This window comes from Prinia subflava, chromosome 11 (assembly GCF_021018805.1).
Source record: "Prinia subflava isolate CZ2003 ecotype Zambia chromosome 11, Cam_Psub_1.2, whole genome shotgun sequence".
NCBI lineage: Eukaryota > Metazoa > Chordata > Aves > Passeriformes > Cisticolidae > Prinia > Prinia subflava.
Window position 1 is genome coordinate 22128742 of NC_086257.1, and position 16203 is coordinate 22144944.

The window sequence follows — 16203 nt, forward strand, 5'->3', positions numbered from 1 at the left end:
AAGGAGAAGGCAAATGCTGCTGGATCCAGTGTCCACATGCATTCCTGGCTGTCCACCAGGAGATGGTGGGGAGGGAGGTTATAACAGCATCAGGAGCTGGCTGGTCCCATGGGACGTTTTTAGGACATATAAAACAAATTTAAAACAAACAGTGAGCACGAAGCACTAACACAGTGAGAGCCCTTCTCGAAAGCCTGAAGAGGCTCCTTGGAAACAACAACTCTTTGGAATCATTTACAAATGCTGCCCCATCTGTAAACACAAGAAACATCCTTAATGTAAACAGCGTCCCTCGCTCTGGAAGTGTGAGGAGAAATGAGCAGGAAGCAGGGCAGCAGGAGGAGGAATAAATCAGGGACAGACTTTTATGAAATAAGACATCTTGGTCCTTGAGCTTAAACACACACACCAAAATCACTGATTAAGTCCACATGGATCCAGCGAGCTCTTTGGAAAAGACAGCCTGAAGAGATGAGGAACATGAAAGGAGCATCTAGAAACAGATGGGACATGAGGTTTTCAATAAACCTGAACATAGACGGAGATCCCACATAGCAGCAGCTAAACTGCCTCGTGCTGTGAGCCCATCAAATTTCACAAGCTTAACAACATTGGACTGACTCTGCACATGGGGATGAGAACTTGCAGAGGATAAACCCAGCCAGGGTTGTGGGGCTGATGAGCTGTGTGGTTCAGCTGTAAGGGTGTTTCCCCCAGGAGGATGCAAGGTCCCCTTGTAGCACATTGCTGGAATCAGCAGCTTCTCAGGGGGATTTGCCAACGTATCTTGCCTGGTCCATGGTTAATTAAAGGATCATACAATTCCCTTTCCTGTTCTGTGCCCACGCCAGAAATTCTTGATCTAAGCCTGGATTTGGATCTCACTTTGAAATAAAATTTTTAAAGGATCCCCAGCGTCTGGTAGTATTCCATAGTTACTATTTGTGTTATAGGAAGACCAACAGATCCAAAAGTAAGACAAGAGCAAATATGGTCATCTCTGTACTAATACAGTGTAATTCTTCTTATCTTGGAGAACTTACAGAAACAGGCAGAAATGGACAGAAATTCAAACACAGGTAATTAGCATTGCAAGAGAATAAACTCTTGATTCCTTGATACCCCTCACTGTCCTGTCCATCTACCCATTCATCCCAGGCCTTCCAGCACCTCCCCATGACCACTGGCAGATTGGGTTTTTTTCATCAAGAGCTGCTGTGGTACTGATGAATAGAAATATTCCCTGGGATAGAGAAGAATGACTGCAGACAGAAGATGCCCCCGGGTGAGATTTCCCATTAAAAAGCTTTATGTGTCTTCAGTTCTGACATGACACCAAGAGCCACCAATTAAATGTGACACAGCAGACAACACAAGCCTGTGGTTATGTCTAATATGTAACAGTGCCTAGAACATAATTACCTGAATCACCTTCACCCTCACTCTGAGGCTGGAGATTCCCAATCCATCACTTCACCGACCTCCATGAAGAATTTGAAAAAGCCACCTTTGAATTTTACAAGAACACTCTATTAGACTACAGATTAAGACAGGAAATTAGTACCTAGAGTCAAATCCTTTTGGTACTATTTACATTGGAAAAAGGCTCCCTGATTTATATCTCTATAAATATCATCTGCTGAGCAGGTGCCAGCTGGGGGCAGGGCTGGACTGTGCAGGGTGTAAACCAGGACAGGACGTGGTACATCCTCTGCATCTGATGACTCCATGGGATGGGGTGACCTCCCTGGGGATGTGGATGGAGGTGTGGACTGCAAGATCCCTCATCTTGGGCTCCAAGGAATTCAGGGCAGAAATACCAGCCCAGAAATGAGCACCACGGGCACAGAAGGTGGGGCACACAACTACACATTTAAATAGACAGCCTCTCCCATTTACATCCACAGTGCACACGAATTAAGGGATACCCCAGGAATCTGCAGGCATTCCTTTAAGCAGAATCAGCAGCCACCTGCCTGGCTTGGGGCAGCATTTATGTAGAGGACTCCAAGCACACCTCAGCCTTTATAAATTATATAAATCAGGCTGTGCTCAGGAAGATGGAATTTCTCCAGACTTCATCAGCCCTTACAATGAGCTCCTGACTCACAGACTGCACTGGTCCTGCTTTTCCATCTCTTTCTGTGCCATGAGGTCAGTCCCTTGGGGTGAACAAGGGATGAGCATGGTGCTGGGCATCTCCTCCTTCTCCAAAAACTCTTCAAGATCCACCTCATCATCCCATGTCTTTTTGGGACACAAAGTGATGTCAGTGATTTTTGGTGGTCCTGCCCCATCTGGAAGGGAAGAGGTGATGATAAAGCAAATTTCCCCACATGCAAACCAGAGCTGAGGCCTTGCCACGAGGAAATCCCTGCAGAGCTGGAGCTTTGGTCACCAAGCCACCTCCAAGGATTTTGTTTGTGAAGTGCCCTGGGTGAGTCAGGCTCAGCAGTGCCCTGCCTCTTGCAGGAGGCATTTGGCAGAATGAGCAGAAACTGCTTGCTTTACACTTCTAAAAAGGTCTCTGCTGGTTAAGCTCAAGAATATTTTTAACAAAAGATGGCACAGCACAAATACTTCAAAAAGGAATTCTGTATCACTAAATATGGAGTTATTTTTCAAGTCTGAGTGTGAGCAGGATTTACGGCAAGATTGTGCCTTCAACTATCGCTACCACAACTGCTGGTCTACCCAGTCATTAAATTCTGGGTTTTTGGAAGCACTGAGACCCTTTCATGGTAAATACATATAAGTATCTTCAATTTACGATCGAAGAAACAAAGACAGAAAGCAAAGACTTCAGATCTTCCTGAGATCCCAGTCTGTGAAATGTCCATGCTGGAAAACCTCAGCACTCAGGAAAAAAGTGATTCAGGATCTAAGAAAGCTTCAACTGTTTTATAGAAACATTTACACACATCAAAACATTTCATCCCAGGCCACTGCCACTGCAGGTAGCTGCTAATTAAAATCTGCTGTGCTGTGGCTACTGTCTCTAAATCTCTGGCCAGCATATGTTTTATTTCTCTTCTTTTTTATGTTTCTATGTTGTTTGTTTAGTTTCTGAGCTTGTCTGATGATATTTTCAAAATTCATTTTTATGTCTGAAGATTAAGTTTAAAAAGCTTGTACAATATATAAAAAGATTATAATTTATTATTCAAAAAGTTTCCTGACAAGATGTCTACAAGAAACATGACCCAAACCACACCGCCTTGTAATAATACCTCTTAAAAATTCCTGACCTCCCACTAAACACTCCTGCAGACTTCCCTGCTTCAGTCCTTGCTGAATATCTCATATATGTCCCCTGTAACATTACACAGGAGGAAATGAAACGGGAAAGTCATCAGCTCAGACTGACAAACGAGGGCAATTATCTACCACCATGTCATTTTCTCCTAGTATTGACAAAAACCTTTTTTTTTTTTTCTGGCAGTGAAGGGCTGGAGGCTCATGAAAACAATTTTGGATCCCCTGTGACACTTGGGGAATCTTCCCTTTTCCTAAAAAGGGGCCACTGAGAATATGGTGCACTGGAAAAGGAGAGAGGGTGTGGGCTGTGCTTAGAGGGCAAAGGGAGTACAGGTGTGAGGAACACAGGTGTGAGGAATACAGGTGTGAGAAATACAGGTGTGAGGAATACAGGTGTGAGGAATACAGGTGTGAGAAATACAGGTGTGAGGAATACAGGTGTGAGAAATACAGGTGTGAGGAATACAGGTGTGAGGAACACAGGTGTGAGAAATACAGGTGTGAGAAGTAAAAGCAAAACCATGAGGAACACGGTGGCTGTGCAGGGGTTTGGAGCTCACAGAACCACTCCCAGGCTCAGTCCAGGGGTGCTGCTGCCTCTGCCTGCCCCAGAATCCCTTCTCAGGACCTCCTGCACCTCCAGCCCTGCTCCTGCACACCGTGTTCCCTGGAATGAAGGTGTTCCCACCAGCAGGTGACACTCCAGCCTGAGGGCAGTGTGTCCTCTCCCAGGGGTTTCCATTTGCCCACTGACCTGGCTCTCTCCTTTCCCTGCACTGTGCCACAAGCACAGGCACCTTTCTGCCATCACCATTGTCCCTGTGTCCCCACAAGTGCAGGTGACAACCAGGCTGGGCGTGGGGTTGGCATTTTATTGACACAGCTCTTTGACATTTTGTGATTTGCATTGTTACTGGTTTCATATTTGCTAAAAATAGATTGTTTTTCTAGATGGAGAATGCTCTTTTTTTCCCTAATTTTGTCTTTTTTGGGTGTTTTTTATTCCTTGTGATAGGGTCTGGGAGCACTACTATAAGAGAGCTTTGTGTGAGCTTGGTCCACATGCCAACAGCTACTTACCATCACTAATAGGTAAAACTACTCAGAGATTTTAAAGCTTTTAACAAGACCTTGTCTAGACTGGTATTTAGTGGCAATACAATTAAATCATACTGCAGAAGGAAAATAAAGAAAAAGAGATTGAATTATTTTAATTACCTTTTGAAGCCCCTTCTTCCCTGCAGAGGTCAGACCTTGATTTAAATCAGTGCACGTCAGGTGTTGGTCCACTGATGCAGCAGCAGGGTGAAGGTTAGAGGGATCATGTTCGTCTGTAACACAGGTTAAAGCCTGGCCTATGGCACAGCTATATTTGCAATAAATCTGGGTTTATTTGGTTTTTTTTCCTTGCTACAAACTTTGTGAAAGGAGTCCCTCAGCATGGGGATATCACTCAGGATTCCTGTGAAATGTCCAGCATGCAGATATTGGGCATAAATATTCCTGGGGTGCATGGATGGGTTTCCCCATGGGCATCTCCTCACCCTTTTGTGCCACCCTGCCCTGTCTAGAGTGGGGAAGGGCTATAAATATTTATTTATCCATATTTATTTCTCCCACATTATCCCATTTGTTGTTTCTCCACCATGCTTGGGTGGATGGCATTGCTTTGCTCCTCGGGCTTTTCCAGCCCTCCCTCCACATCAGATGCATCTCCAGTTCCTGATAATATTTCCCTAGACAATTAAATCTTCATTTGTTGCTTCCTTGCAACTCCAGATTTTAAAACTATACTTTTTTTTTTTTTTTCTGTTAGGTTAGGATTGCTTCCAACTTCCAATCCCCAATTTAGATTACACGCTCAGAAACTAACTCCAAACATTTACTGTGTTTGAAGGTCACAGTGCTATTGATTGATTTCCAGTTATAATGTATGTTGTCCTAACATGAGTTAAAAACATTCTGGGCTAAATCCAAAAATGCTGGGATCAAAGCATCTGGACTTGTTGCTTTCATGTTTGGCACATAAAGGGGCTGGCAGTCACCAATGTGGTCTTGGCTGGGCTATAGTTGTTTTCATTCTCTGATGTGAAACAGTTGGGAATCACAGACCCTCCAACAGTTATAGTGGACTAAATAAAAATTGGCTTAAAAACCTGCCAAGCATTTGAAAGTGCCAGTCTCCAGAGTTTTTCACAACTTATTGGCTATGGCATGTTTTTCTTTTCATTTCTCTTGTGTTTTTTTTTCTTCCTCTCTCTCTTTTTTTTTACAAAAGAATTTTCTGCAAAATTAGACTTTCAGTTGGGTATTTGAAATAGGTAAAGTTTTCATCTCATCAGACTCAATTTATCATCTTTGATCTGACTTCACTCATTCTTTTGGCTGCTCCATTTCATTTTATAATTAAAAAAAACCCAACATTTTTTGCTATCAAACTTATCACATAAGAAAATAAACAAGGGCCAATTTCTTGGCCAGCTCGTCCTAAAGATATCCCAGCACTGCATCTGCATGTCAGCTTTTCACTTTCAAATTCACTTTAAACAGATTATTCCTAAAGTTTTTTCATTAGCCTCCCCTAAAAGTCTTCTATTTATATTTGCTGTTTATAAAATCACATCCAGAGGCCATTGTGCAACGCGCTGCACGGAGTCAAAAGCCACCAAGCCCTTGAGACAAAGAATGGAAAACACTTTATAGATGGAGCTGTTGTGCAGATGGAGGATGGGGGCAGGAGGGACATGGAGGATGGAGAGAGGAAGAGTTATGGATGTTGGCCATGGCTGTGAAAGAAGCCAGTGGCAGAGCCAGCCACTTAACCCACACTCCCATCCAATTGCTTCCCTACTAATTAATTTTCCTCTCTCATCCCTTTTAGAAGGCACATTATAATTTTTGCCCCCTTTCTCTCACGTTCCTAAAAAAATAAAGAGCTGGCGATTGAAAAATCAAATCTTCACCAACATCACGCATTTTTTCAGTCGCTTTGGCTAATTTCTAGGAACGTTGTGTTGGCCTTGGGATGCTTTGGATCAGGCGAGGGCAGCACCAGGAAGGTCACTGCTGCCAAAGTTAAGGAGCTGCTCCTGTTATTTCCAGCCAGACCACGGCACCTCGCCGCACGCTGGGCTGAGGTTTATGCTCAGACAAGTTTTAGTGCAGTCTATCGGTCAGAGGGAGCAGTGCTGCTCCTCCTGCTTCCCACTCTTGACAGCTAATCCACAGGAAAAGGGGATTTATGGTGGCCCCATCAGTGGCTGAGCCCTGCACTGCACCTCGGCGTCCAAGATTGATGCTGTCAGTGTTCTCTGCCCACCCCTCCGAGGCTCCAGCAAACCTCTCCCAAGGGACCACGAGCTGCAAATCCCCTTCCTGCTGCCCAGACTGAGCTGAGATTCCTTGGATTCAGGCAAGTGATAGCAGAGCAAAAAATGGGGGGAGGAAAAGGACTGTGTGATCCTTCACCTCTGCATGAGAAGCAGGGTCTTCTCTGACTGACTTTTAAACAGACCATTTTCAACATCTCCATCAGGCTTCCAATCAGTTCTGGGACAGTAAAACTTGGATGGAAGAGAGGCTGAAACCAGCTAAAACTAATGTTTTAGAGACAGTCAGGACATGAGGGATGAAGTGTTAAAGCAAAGAGATGATTTCAGTTCTGGCACCTTTGGCAAGGCTAAATATCTCTTTAGGACTCGTCATAATGAAAAAATGAATGTTCCACTAAGAAAACCAACACTCAGCATAAAACACACATTTAGCATTAATATGTAGTCTAGAGCCACGTAAAAGTAAGATTACCTTGTAGTAAAATGAATATAAATTTGGCTTGCAAAAGGATTTTGAGGACATTTTTCTGTTCAGGTGAAACATTATCAATTGCTGCTGTGTGTGGCTGTATTTATACAGTTTGCTTTTCATATTGCCATTAGAAAAACCCATGCACATTCTTTCCACGTAAAATAATTTTGTAAAATAACTTAGTCCAACAGTTACACCTAGCCTGAGTATCAAAGATTTTTTTTTTATTTTTAATGTTTTGATTTTAAGTGAGTAAATGAGCATATGTGCAATTATATTTTGGGTGCAATAGCTTCAGCCGCCACATTTTGGCATTTTATTTTATTAGCTAAAAGCTCACATATGGTTTCCATGTTTCCAATCTGGCTTTAAGGATGCAATGGCTGAATTAAGCAATGTTTCTCCTCACTCCAATTCCCTTAGATATACTTAAAAAGTCCATTCAGATTATAAAAAAAGTAAATTAAGGTTTATAATATTCAGAAGGTGGCCCATGGTAGTGAATAATACAGTGCTATCTTGTAAGTCCCCTTGCACCCTGCAGAAACTGTTAAAGGCCAAGTTTCATAGTTTAAAATATTAAATCACTCTCTGATCCTGTGGGGCAGAGTCATGCCTGAATCCCAGCACATTCCTTTTACAAACAACAAAGACATTATATCAGCGTGAGAGCCCCCAGATAATGGGTCACCCCACACGGCCTCTGGGATTTGCAGGTCCTCCAGCACCTCCCCACGTTGCACCTTGGGGATTTGGGGAGGGTTTTGAGAGTCCCCATTTAACACAGTCTAGGAAAAATATCTAGGAAAAAATGCCCTGGAGGAGAGAGCTCGGGGTCACTCGACGTGCAGCGGTGAGAGTGGTCACAGGAATTGTTGGGCAGAGGATGGGACAGAGGGCTGGGAGAGGGGCACAGCTCCAGGGGGGTATGGAAAGGGCTCTGTGTCCCACAGGGTTTGTGGCAGAGCTGGTGTGGCTGGGACGCCAGGCAGCGCTTCCCAGCCACGGACGTTGTGAATCCCTAAATGCAAAGAGGGAAGTCAGCGAGCCCCTTGGGAAGAGGTTTGCAATAACTGCAGGCAAACACACGTCAGGGATGGTCTTGGCCTCAGTGCAGCAGCTTGGCTGAGTGACCTCCCAGGTCCCAGCCAACGCCGCGTTTCTGTGAGCTCATCAAAACACATCCAGCACGTCTGGGAGCATGGGAACGCGGGACTCCTCTGCTGAAGTGGTGCTAAAGTAAATCAGATCCAGGATATCCCTCTTTTATCACAGAATCCTGGCATGGTCTGAACTGCAGGGGGGCCTTTAAAGCTCATCTCATTCCAACTCTCCAAGTCCCATCCAACCTTGAACATTCCCAGGGATGGGACAGCCACAACTTCTCTGGGCAACCTGTGCCACGGTCCTCACTAGCCATCCTAATACAGACTTACTTCTCCAGATCTTCAAGTTTCCATCTAAATCCATCCAAATCCAGCAAAACATGCAAGTTTGAACATAACCCACATCCATAGGTACACTTAAGCATGGGATTAAACAGTTTTCTGAATGGGATCCCTATGTTACTAAGGATTGGCTGTTAGTCTTGGCTCCTTTTTTCAGCTAAATTGAGATGGGAAAAGGTTTCCACACCGGGATGAAGCCAAGGGCTTTTTCTCTCCCTTTCTCTCTCTTTTTTTCCACCTTTTTCTCTCCAACAGAACGAGATAGATGCCTAACAACTTTTTCTATCTTGCTAATATCCTGGAATTTAGGCCTTTGGGTGTGAGAAATTCAAGACTAAATCGTTGCTCAGACACGTTCAGCTGAAGATTGTAATCCCAGTTCTCACATATGTGAGCTCTCCTGACCACTGGGATGTTTAAATCAGCAGAGTTCTTATGATTTGGGTAAATCACAGAGTAAGAAGGGGAGACAGTGTAAGGGATGGTCTAAATTCATCTGCTTTTTCAAAGAGTTTTGGTGCTGACAAATAATTTTCCCAAGATTTGTTTTAATTGCAGTGTCCTAATCAACTCTAAACATTTGACTGATATTTTAAAGGGTGACCGTTATTTTTTTCAGTTTTTTGGAGACATCAAACTACCACAACTTTGCCTGAACTCATGGAGAAGGAGGTGACCTCAGCTTTTCTGAAAATCAGCTGTACGTATACCCAGTTTGTGAACAGAACTGCTGTCTGCGACCACTTTTAAAAATGTAGACCTTGGACATCTTCCCTTTTCAGTACCAGTGAAATGAACTAATCAAAACATTGAGAGCTCGAAGAACAAGTGAATATTGTGTTGGAAATTCCACGTAGTGCCTGGACTGGCCCACATGGACACACAATTTGCAAGATCAAGAGATGCTTCAGCCCTTCTGCCGACACTTGAGGAAAAACATTACAAGGTTTAAGGAGGAAAGCAAATTAATGGAAACATCCGCTTAAAAGGACCGTTTCCAATCACTGGTACTCCATTCATTACAGGCCTGAGTGGTTCCAGAGACAACAGAAAACTGTGCATTGTTGCAATGCCAAGAACAAGAGACGCAATATGGATGTTGTGTTGCTTCTCACTCGTGGCAATCTGAATGTTTTCATGCCCTTCCCATCTCGCCTGGCGCCTTCACCGGCCAGAAAATTACTGCCACTGTCTCCCTCGTGACCAAATGGGAGGCAGGGCTGGCATTTCGGGGTCCTTCCAGCCAGACACAGTTGGGTTGGGGTGCTGGAGCTGGAGCTTGCACAGCCCCAGCTGCAATATAAGGCAGACACTGGGCAGAAGTTCTGCCTGATGCATCGTCAAGCTAAAAACCTTTTATGGGAGGCAAAGATTTTTTTATGGGAGGTAAAAGCACAGCAGTCATTTAATTAACAATACCTCCAAGTCTTCAGAGAGCCACGTGGCTGAAGTTTTCCCTGGGCCGCTGTGGTAACTCGTTGAAATTTGGCCAGTGCAATTTAATCTTTGCTCCCCAGCATCCCCGTGGCGTGGCAGTGACATTAAGGCACGGACTCTCCAGCATGGTGAGGACTTGAAAGTGTCACCAGATGTCACAGATGTCTCAAGAGAACATGGCAAAACTTCATCTCGAGGCCTGGCAAGGCACATACAATAACACTGGGCTTTTTCAGAAAAAACAGACTTTCAGCAGAGCTTGCTTCTGACCCACGTCTAGCAGAGGGGAGGGTGCACCATTTCTGATTAGTACCTAAGGAATCTACTCAAAAGACTCACCAGGTAAGGCAGAAATAACCCTACAATGTCCAATATTACCTGATTGAGGTCAACCAGGAGCAGGACACCTGCTGCCTCAGCCCAGTGTGAAGGCCATCGCAGTCTACTGGAATCACCAAATTCTGCTGGGTTTGATGAAGACAGAATGGGTTAAGAAACGGGTATGTGTGGTGAAATTGTGCAACTTGTATTGTTTTGGCACTACATATATTCTAAACTAACAATCTTGGCCAAGTTAGGCCTTTTTTTTTTTTTTTTTTTTTTTAATCTTTCCTTTTAGACCTCTTGTAATTTAATCTTACTCCAAATTTATGGAACGAATACGTACCCTCTTTATGCCAATCACCGAGGATTAGTCTTTGCAAAAACTGTTTCTTCCGTGCTATTTCGCATCTTGGTGCAGTTTTCTAGACCTCCTAAATGCAAAAATAAACAAACATCCATACATCTGGGAGCAGATTTCCAAGCAGAGCCCAGCGCCAGCTCTTTTTTTTCCCCGCTCCGAGCACTCAGCACCCACAACGGGGCCAGTTCAGCTAAACCAGGGCCAGGTTTCCATGGGAACACAGCGATCTGGAGGCTCCCATCGTGACAAAAATGCGCAGATTCATCGTTTAACTCATCCTCCCACCCCGGGACGATGAAATGACACGGGGCTGCAGCAGCAGCGACCCCGCGACGGGCGCGTAAACAGCTGGGAGGAATGTTGGCCACGCAGGGAGATTGCTCAAGCCCCCAGAGCAGACCTGAGTGTTTGCTTATGTTGCTGCTTGGCAAGATACAGCACTGTGGAGATACTGGCCAGTGCTTGGGCAAGAGGACCATTTCTGACATGCCACTGATTCCTCGGGACGCGAGGAAAGCGCGCGGGAGGGAGATACAGCGTTGGTGACTGCTCCTCCTTGCTGATTTACTGGGCCTGCCCCTGATTTATGAAGTGCAGCTCTGGACAGGATGTGGCCAGCTGAGGCTGTGCATTGCGTGTCAGCTGCAGGATTTAGGGATGACCCATGTCCTGCAGGGAAACGGCTCTGCACTGGACAGGGGATGGTCTGAGCAGGTGTTTTCCATCTCTGGCTTCTGTGGCGAGTGGAGTTATTCAGTCTGACAACTGCCAAGTGCACATTTAATTGGACAGGAGAGAGAGTTGGGTGAGCAAAGCAAGGAAGCCTTGCCCTTATTCATACAAACAGCCTGATGGATTTCTTTCTGCTGCAGTCCCTCCTTATTTTGCGTTTCCTTTCCACAAACATTTGAGTGAACCAAATTCACAGAAAAACAATTCCATGGTCTTATGCAAAAGAGTCACTGGAAATCGTTTCTGCACACAAAAACACTCGGGCTTGTAATCAGGAGACAGCAACCTCACGTGCCAGAGAAGCCACACGATGCTGAGTGCCTGTATCTGGATATGCACAGAATCAGAGAACCATTTAAGCTGGAAAACCCTCTTAGACCATTGGGTCCAACCACTGACCCAGCACTGCCCAGTCCACCACGAGCCACACCCCTAAGCACAACATTTACCTGTTATTGGAACAATTCCAGGTGTGGTGACTCCACCACTGCCCTGCACAGCCTGTTCCAAGGCCTGACCACCCTTTCAGAGAAGACATTTTCCCTAATTTCCAACCAAAACCTCTCCTGGGCACAACTTGAGGCCATTTCCTCCTGCCATATCACTCATTACCTGGAAGATAAGACCACTCCCCACCTGGGTTCAACCTCCTGTCAGGGAGTTGTAGAAAGTGATAAGGTCTCCCTGATCCTGCTTTTCTCCATACTAAACAACCTTTGCAAGTAGATTCAGCTGCCAAACACAGAAGTGGTGAATATCCACACCAAAAAAAAAAAAAAAAAAAAAAAAAAAAAAAAAAAAAAAAAAAAAAAAAAAAAAAATATATATATATATATATATATATATATATATATATATATATATATTGCTGAGAAATTACTCAGAAGAAGATTTAGAGAATAACAATTGCCTTACATCATCCTCCTTGCAAGAAATCATACAGCACGTTCAGAACAACTTTCAATGTGTGTGACTGCTTTGCATTCCATGTTTTTCATAAGAGTTTTTTCCCAACATTGTGGAAAAAAACTCCCAAATATCCAAACCCCCACCGTTATTTGCTCACTGTTTGTAACACTCTGCAACTTTAAAAATTCTTCCTCCCCAGTGCAAACATACTTCCTCAGAGAGGCAGCAGCAGAGCCCCACTAAGATGCTTAAGAGGAGGTCAAGAGAAAAGCCATTTACCAGGGGAATCTCTCTGAGCCCTTAACACATTTTTATTGCTACCTATGCACACAGCGTTCTCTCAGAGGCTAGATGAATAAATATGCCTCTTTTGAGCAAACATTTATAATGCTATTTGAACACGGGGGAAAACCAGTTTCAGCTTAAAAATGATACTCACACCATGTTTACATTTTTTTTTCCCAAGCTGCAGTTAAAATGAAACTATCCAGACAGACATTCAGCATGAGGCTCAGGAAAGCATGTTTCTTTTGGCCCCTTCCCCTACAGAATTTCACCTAAAAATGAAATACAAAAGACTGGGGTTTGGGGTGGGGGAAGAAATACAAAAGAAAGATTTGTTTGTAGATGAATTACTCTGTGGAAATTCATCCAAGAACATCAGTGTGATTGCTCATTAATAAGAGAGTTGGAAGATACTTAAAAATGTTTCTCTTCCTTTGAACTGTCTGCAGCCCAACAGAGTCCCCGAGCTCGTGATGTGCTGGTGCATGGACTCCACTTGGAATGAGGGGGTGCCCCTTTCCTCCTCCTCCACCCCCCAAGACCCAGCAGACAAAGCTCTGATCTGCTTTGGGGCACTCTGGGCTCAGCCAGATCTGTCCCTGGGCAAGGAACTTCCTCATTTTCACCTCTTGGCCACGAAATTTTAAATTCCCAAGGCCAGGGAGCAGCTCTCATTCCATCAGATGATGGAGGACTGGGCTGGACCTCTGGACACCATCCCAGCAGCATTCCTGATGCCAGTTTTAGGAGGACTCACACACACTGGAAGTTAAGGAGCTCTGAAGGGCTTTCCTGGCCGGGACTGGAGCAGAGTGATTTGCCCCTGCAAGGATCCCCGTCCTCAGAGCTGTGAGAAACTTCAAATCCCACTGACTTCACTGGCACTTCAGGGCACTCAGCACCTTCCAAGATTAATTCCTCAAGCAGGGAGAGGCCTAGAAACATATATATTAGAGCACTTTATGTCTTCAGCTGCAGTAGGGCTCTTTCTGGTGAGCTTGACAAAGGACAGATTATATATTATGCCATGCCATAAACTTCAGCAATCTAAGAATTCTGAAAATACCCCATTCTATTACCCTCCCCACTTTGACATGAAATATTAAACACCGCTTACCAAAGTGATGTTATTGAACACAGATGTCTGCTATCACATTCAAATTGTTCAAGTCAATCTAGGTTTATATATTTTCTTTACTTAAGCGTTTGTATAAACCCAAGTGTGCCCTGACAGTAATGATTTCACAATATACTATATTCAATTAAGGAGACAAATATGCATTTACATTTTTACTGAACTTGTTTCACACACACACTCACAAGCTCCAGCTCCAACTTATTTTTGACATTTGGTGGGAAATAAAGGAATAGAAAGGGTGCCACCTACTGAGTCGCTCAAACATTTTTGGAGGCCAAAAAAAATCATGCAAATTACCAATATGCTCATTCCAGTTAAAAATAAACAAACCTTCAAGCTATATTTGTAAGCCTGTGGGAAGATAGCCATAGGGAGTGTTCTGGTTATCAAATCACTCAGTGACTGGAGCTCTTACCAGGGTGTAGGAGACTCCAGTCCAGCTCCCCCTTGACTCCCAGCAGGTTTGAATCCACCTCTTCCTCTGGAAAACCCAAGCAAAATGAATCAGTCTGTGTCGTGGCAGTCCATGAACATCTTTTGCAAGAAATGGATGTCACAACATGTGAGAATCCAGCAGGGTTCACTCAACAGGAACTGCCCCGTGGGTCCCACATCAGTGATGAACCCATCAGGAACTGGGGAGGTCTGCTGTCCAGTAGCTCATACACTCTATCAGGCAGATGAGTTTTAGGCAGATATCTAAATTTGCAAGCTGAAAAGGTGTATCAAGGCTCAAGAATGAAGACAGGCTCTCAGTGCCACTTCAAAAGCCAATGTCCCTCTCTGACATCCATCAAGGCACAGCCTTGTCTCTAAGACCCTGCAGAGCGAGGCAGAAATATTGAAGGTGTTGTGCCAGTGCTGCAGTTTCCTGACTTGGGGAGGATAAATTATAAAATGAGCTTCAATGTTGCCTTGATATCAGGCAGAGGAGCTACAATTTGTGGGGTTTTGTCAGTTGTAAAGGTCAGCATGGTCAGCTTTGACACTCACAAGGGGAAGCCAAGCAAGAGGTCTGCAAATACACCTTGAGGAAGATGACACCTCTTATAAATCATGAGTTTTTATCTCGTCAGAAGCCTCTGAGAAAGAAACACCTTCATGGGGGTGGGAAATTACAAACAATCCCTCCTGATCAGCCACCAACACTGCTCTCCTTCATTCCCCAGAGCAGCCTCTGTGCAGAAAAGTTGGGACGTGCCTGCCATGAGTAATTTGTGGCTTAGATTCCTTCCATAAAAGATGAAAATCATTATGATTTTCTTTGGAAAAGTTGTAGTTATGACTGACAGAGCCCCAGCTTTTTGTTCTTCTTGATTGCACACAGAGCCCTCCCCAGACCTGCAGATGTGCAGCTCTATCTTGCTCTTGGCACATGCAGACAGACCAGAGGTTTCCACAGTTATTGTGTGTTTAACATGTGCCAGTTTCTTGTGTTGGGGACTGGTGCAGCAATTAAATACTTGGGAAAATAATTGTGAAACATTAACAGGTCCTTATTGTTAACAGGTATTTCTGGCAGAGATTCCTCCAGGGCAACTTGGACAAGGCACTCTGGTGGAGTTGGCAATGGCATTTTTTCCCAGAGGGACCTTCAAACCCTCTTGTGTGGGGGTTCAGCTGGCAGCAGAGGCAGGAAGAAACCCAGTTTTCATCATCCTCCTTCATGCCCACTCAAAGTAAAACATTAATTTATTGGTCATGGTGCTTTTCACATCTCCCCTGCCTTGGCACGTGATGCTGCAGCACCATTTATGTACTCCAGACAAGAAGGGCTGCAGGTCCATCCCTTCTCCAGCTCCTGAAGGGTCCAGGGGCTTTCTGCCTGCACAGACCCTCACTGAGACATGCCTTAAAATGGATTTCTACTACTGAAACCATTCTGTCCCTTGGATTTTTCACAAAAGAGGCAGCCCTGTCTCTCTAGAGAACCCTTGTGTGGTTGTGTAGTTGAGGTTCTTTCTGTATTTTTTAAGAAGGCAAAAACCCCAAGGCTGCTGCCTTTTTTAAGCTAGAAACCAAAAATAAGAGAAAATCCACTGCAAATTCCAATACTGAATTGCACCAAATACTGAATATATGCACCAAATCACACATCTTGTTATCCCTTGTAGAGAGCACATTATCAGAGCAGTGACAGTGAACTACCAAATCAATCCCCAAAGCTTCCCAAGGGAAGGAAATCCCCAGCTAACACCCCACAGCAAAAGAGTTTGCAATGAGAAACCAAACCCACCCAGCCCCTTCCAATGCTCTTTTCAAAGACATAAAGATTTCCAGGTGCTTGACATCCACGTTAACTTTTTAAGTAATAAAACTTGAGGCGAGGATTCCCGTTGGATCAGAGGAGAGACTTTGCTACAACAATAGCTGCTCTGGCAAACTGACTCCTTTCAACACATTCTTGAGTTTGTATTTTAAGTGGTTTTGCCACATTGGCAGCCAAAAATAACTATTTTCTGATCAAATTCACTGGTTCTTGTAAAATATTTTAACACGCTAACTAT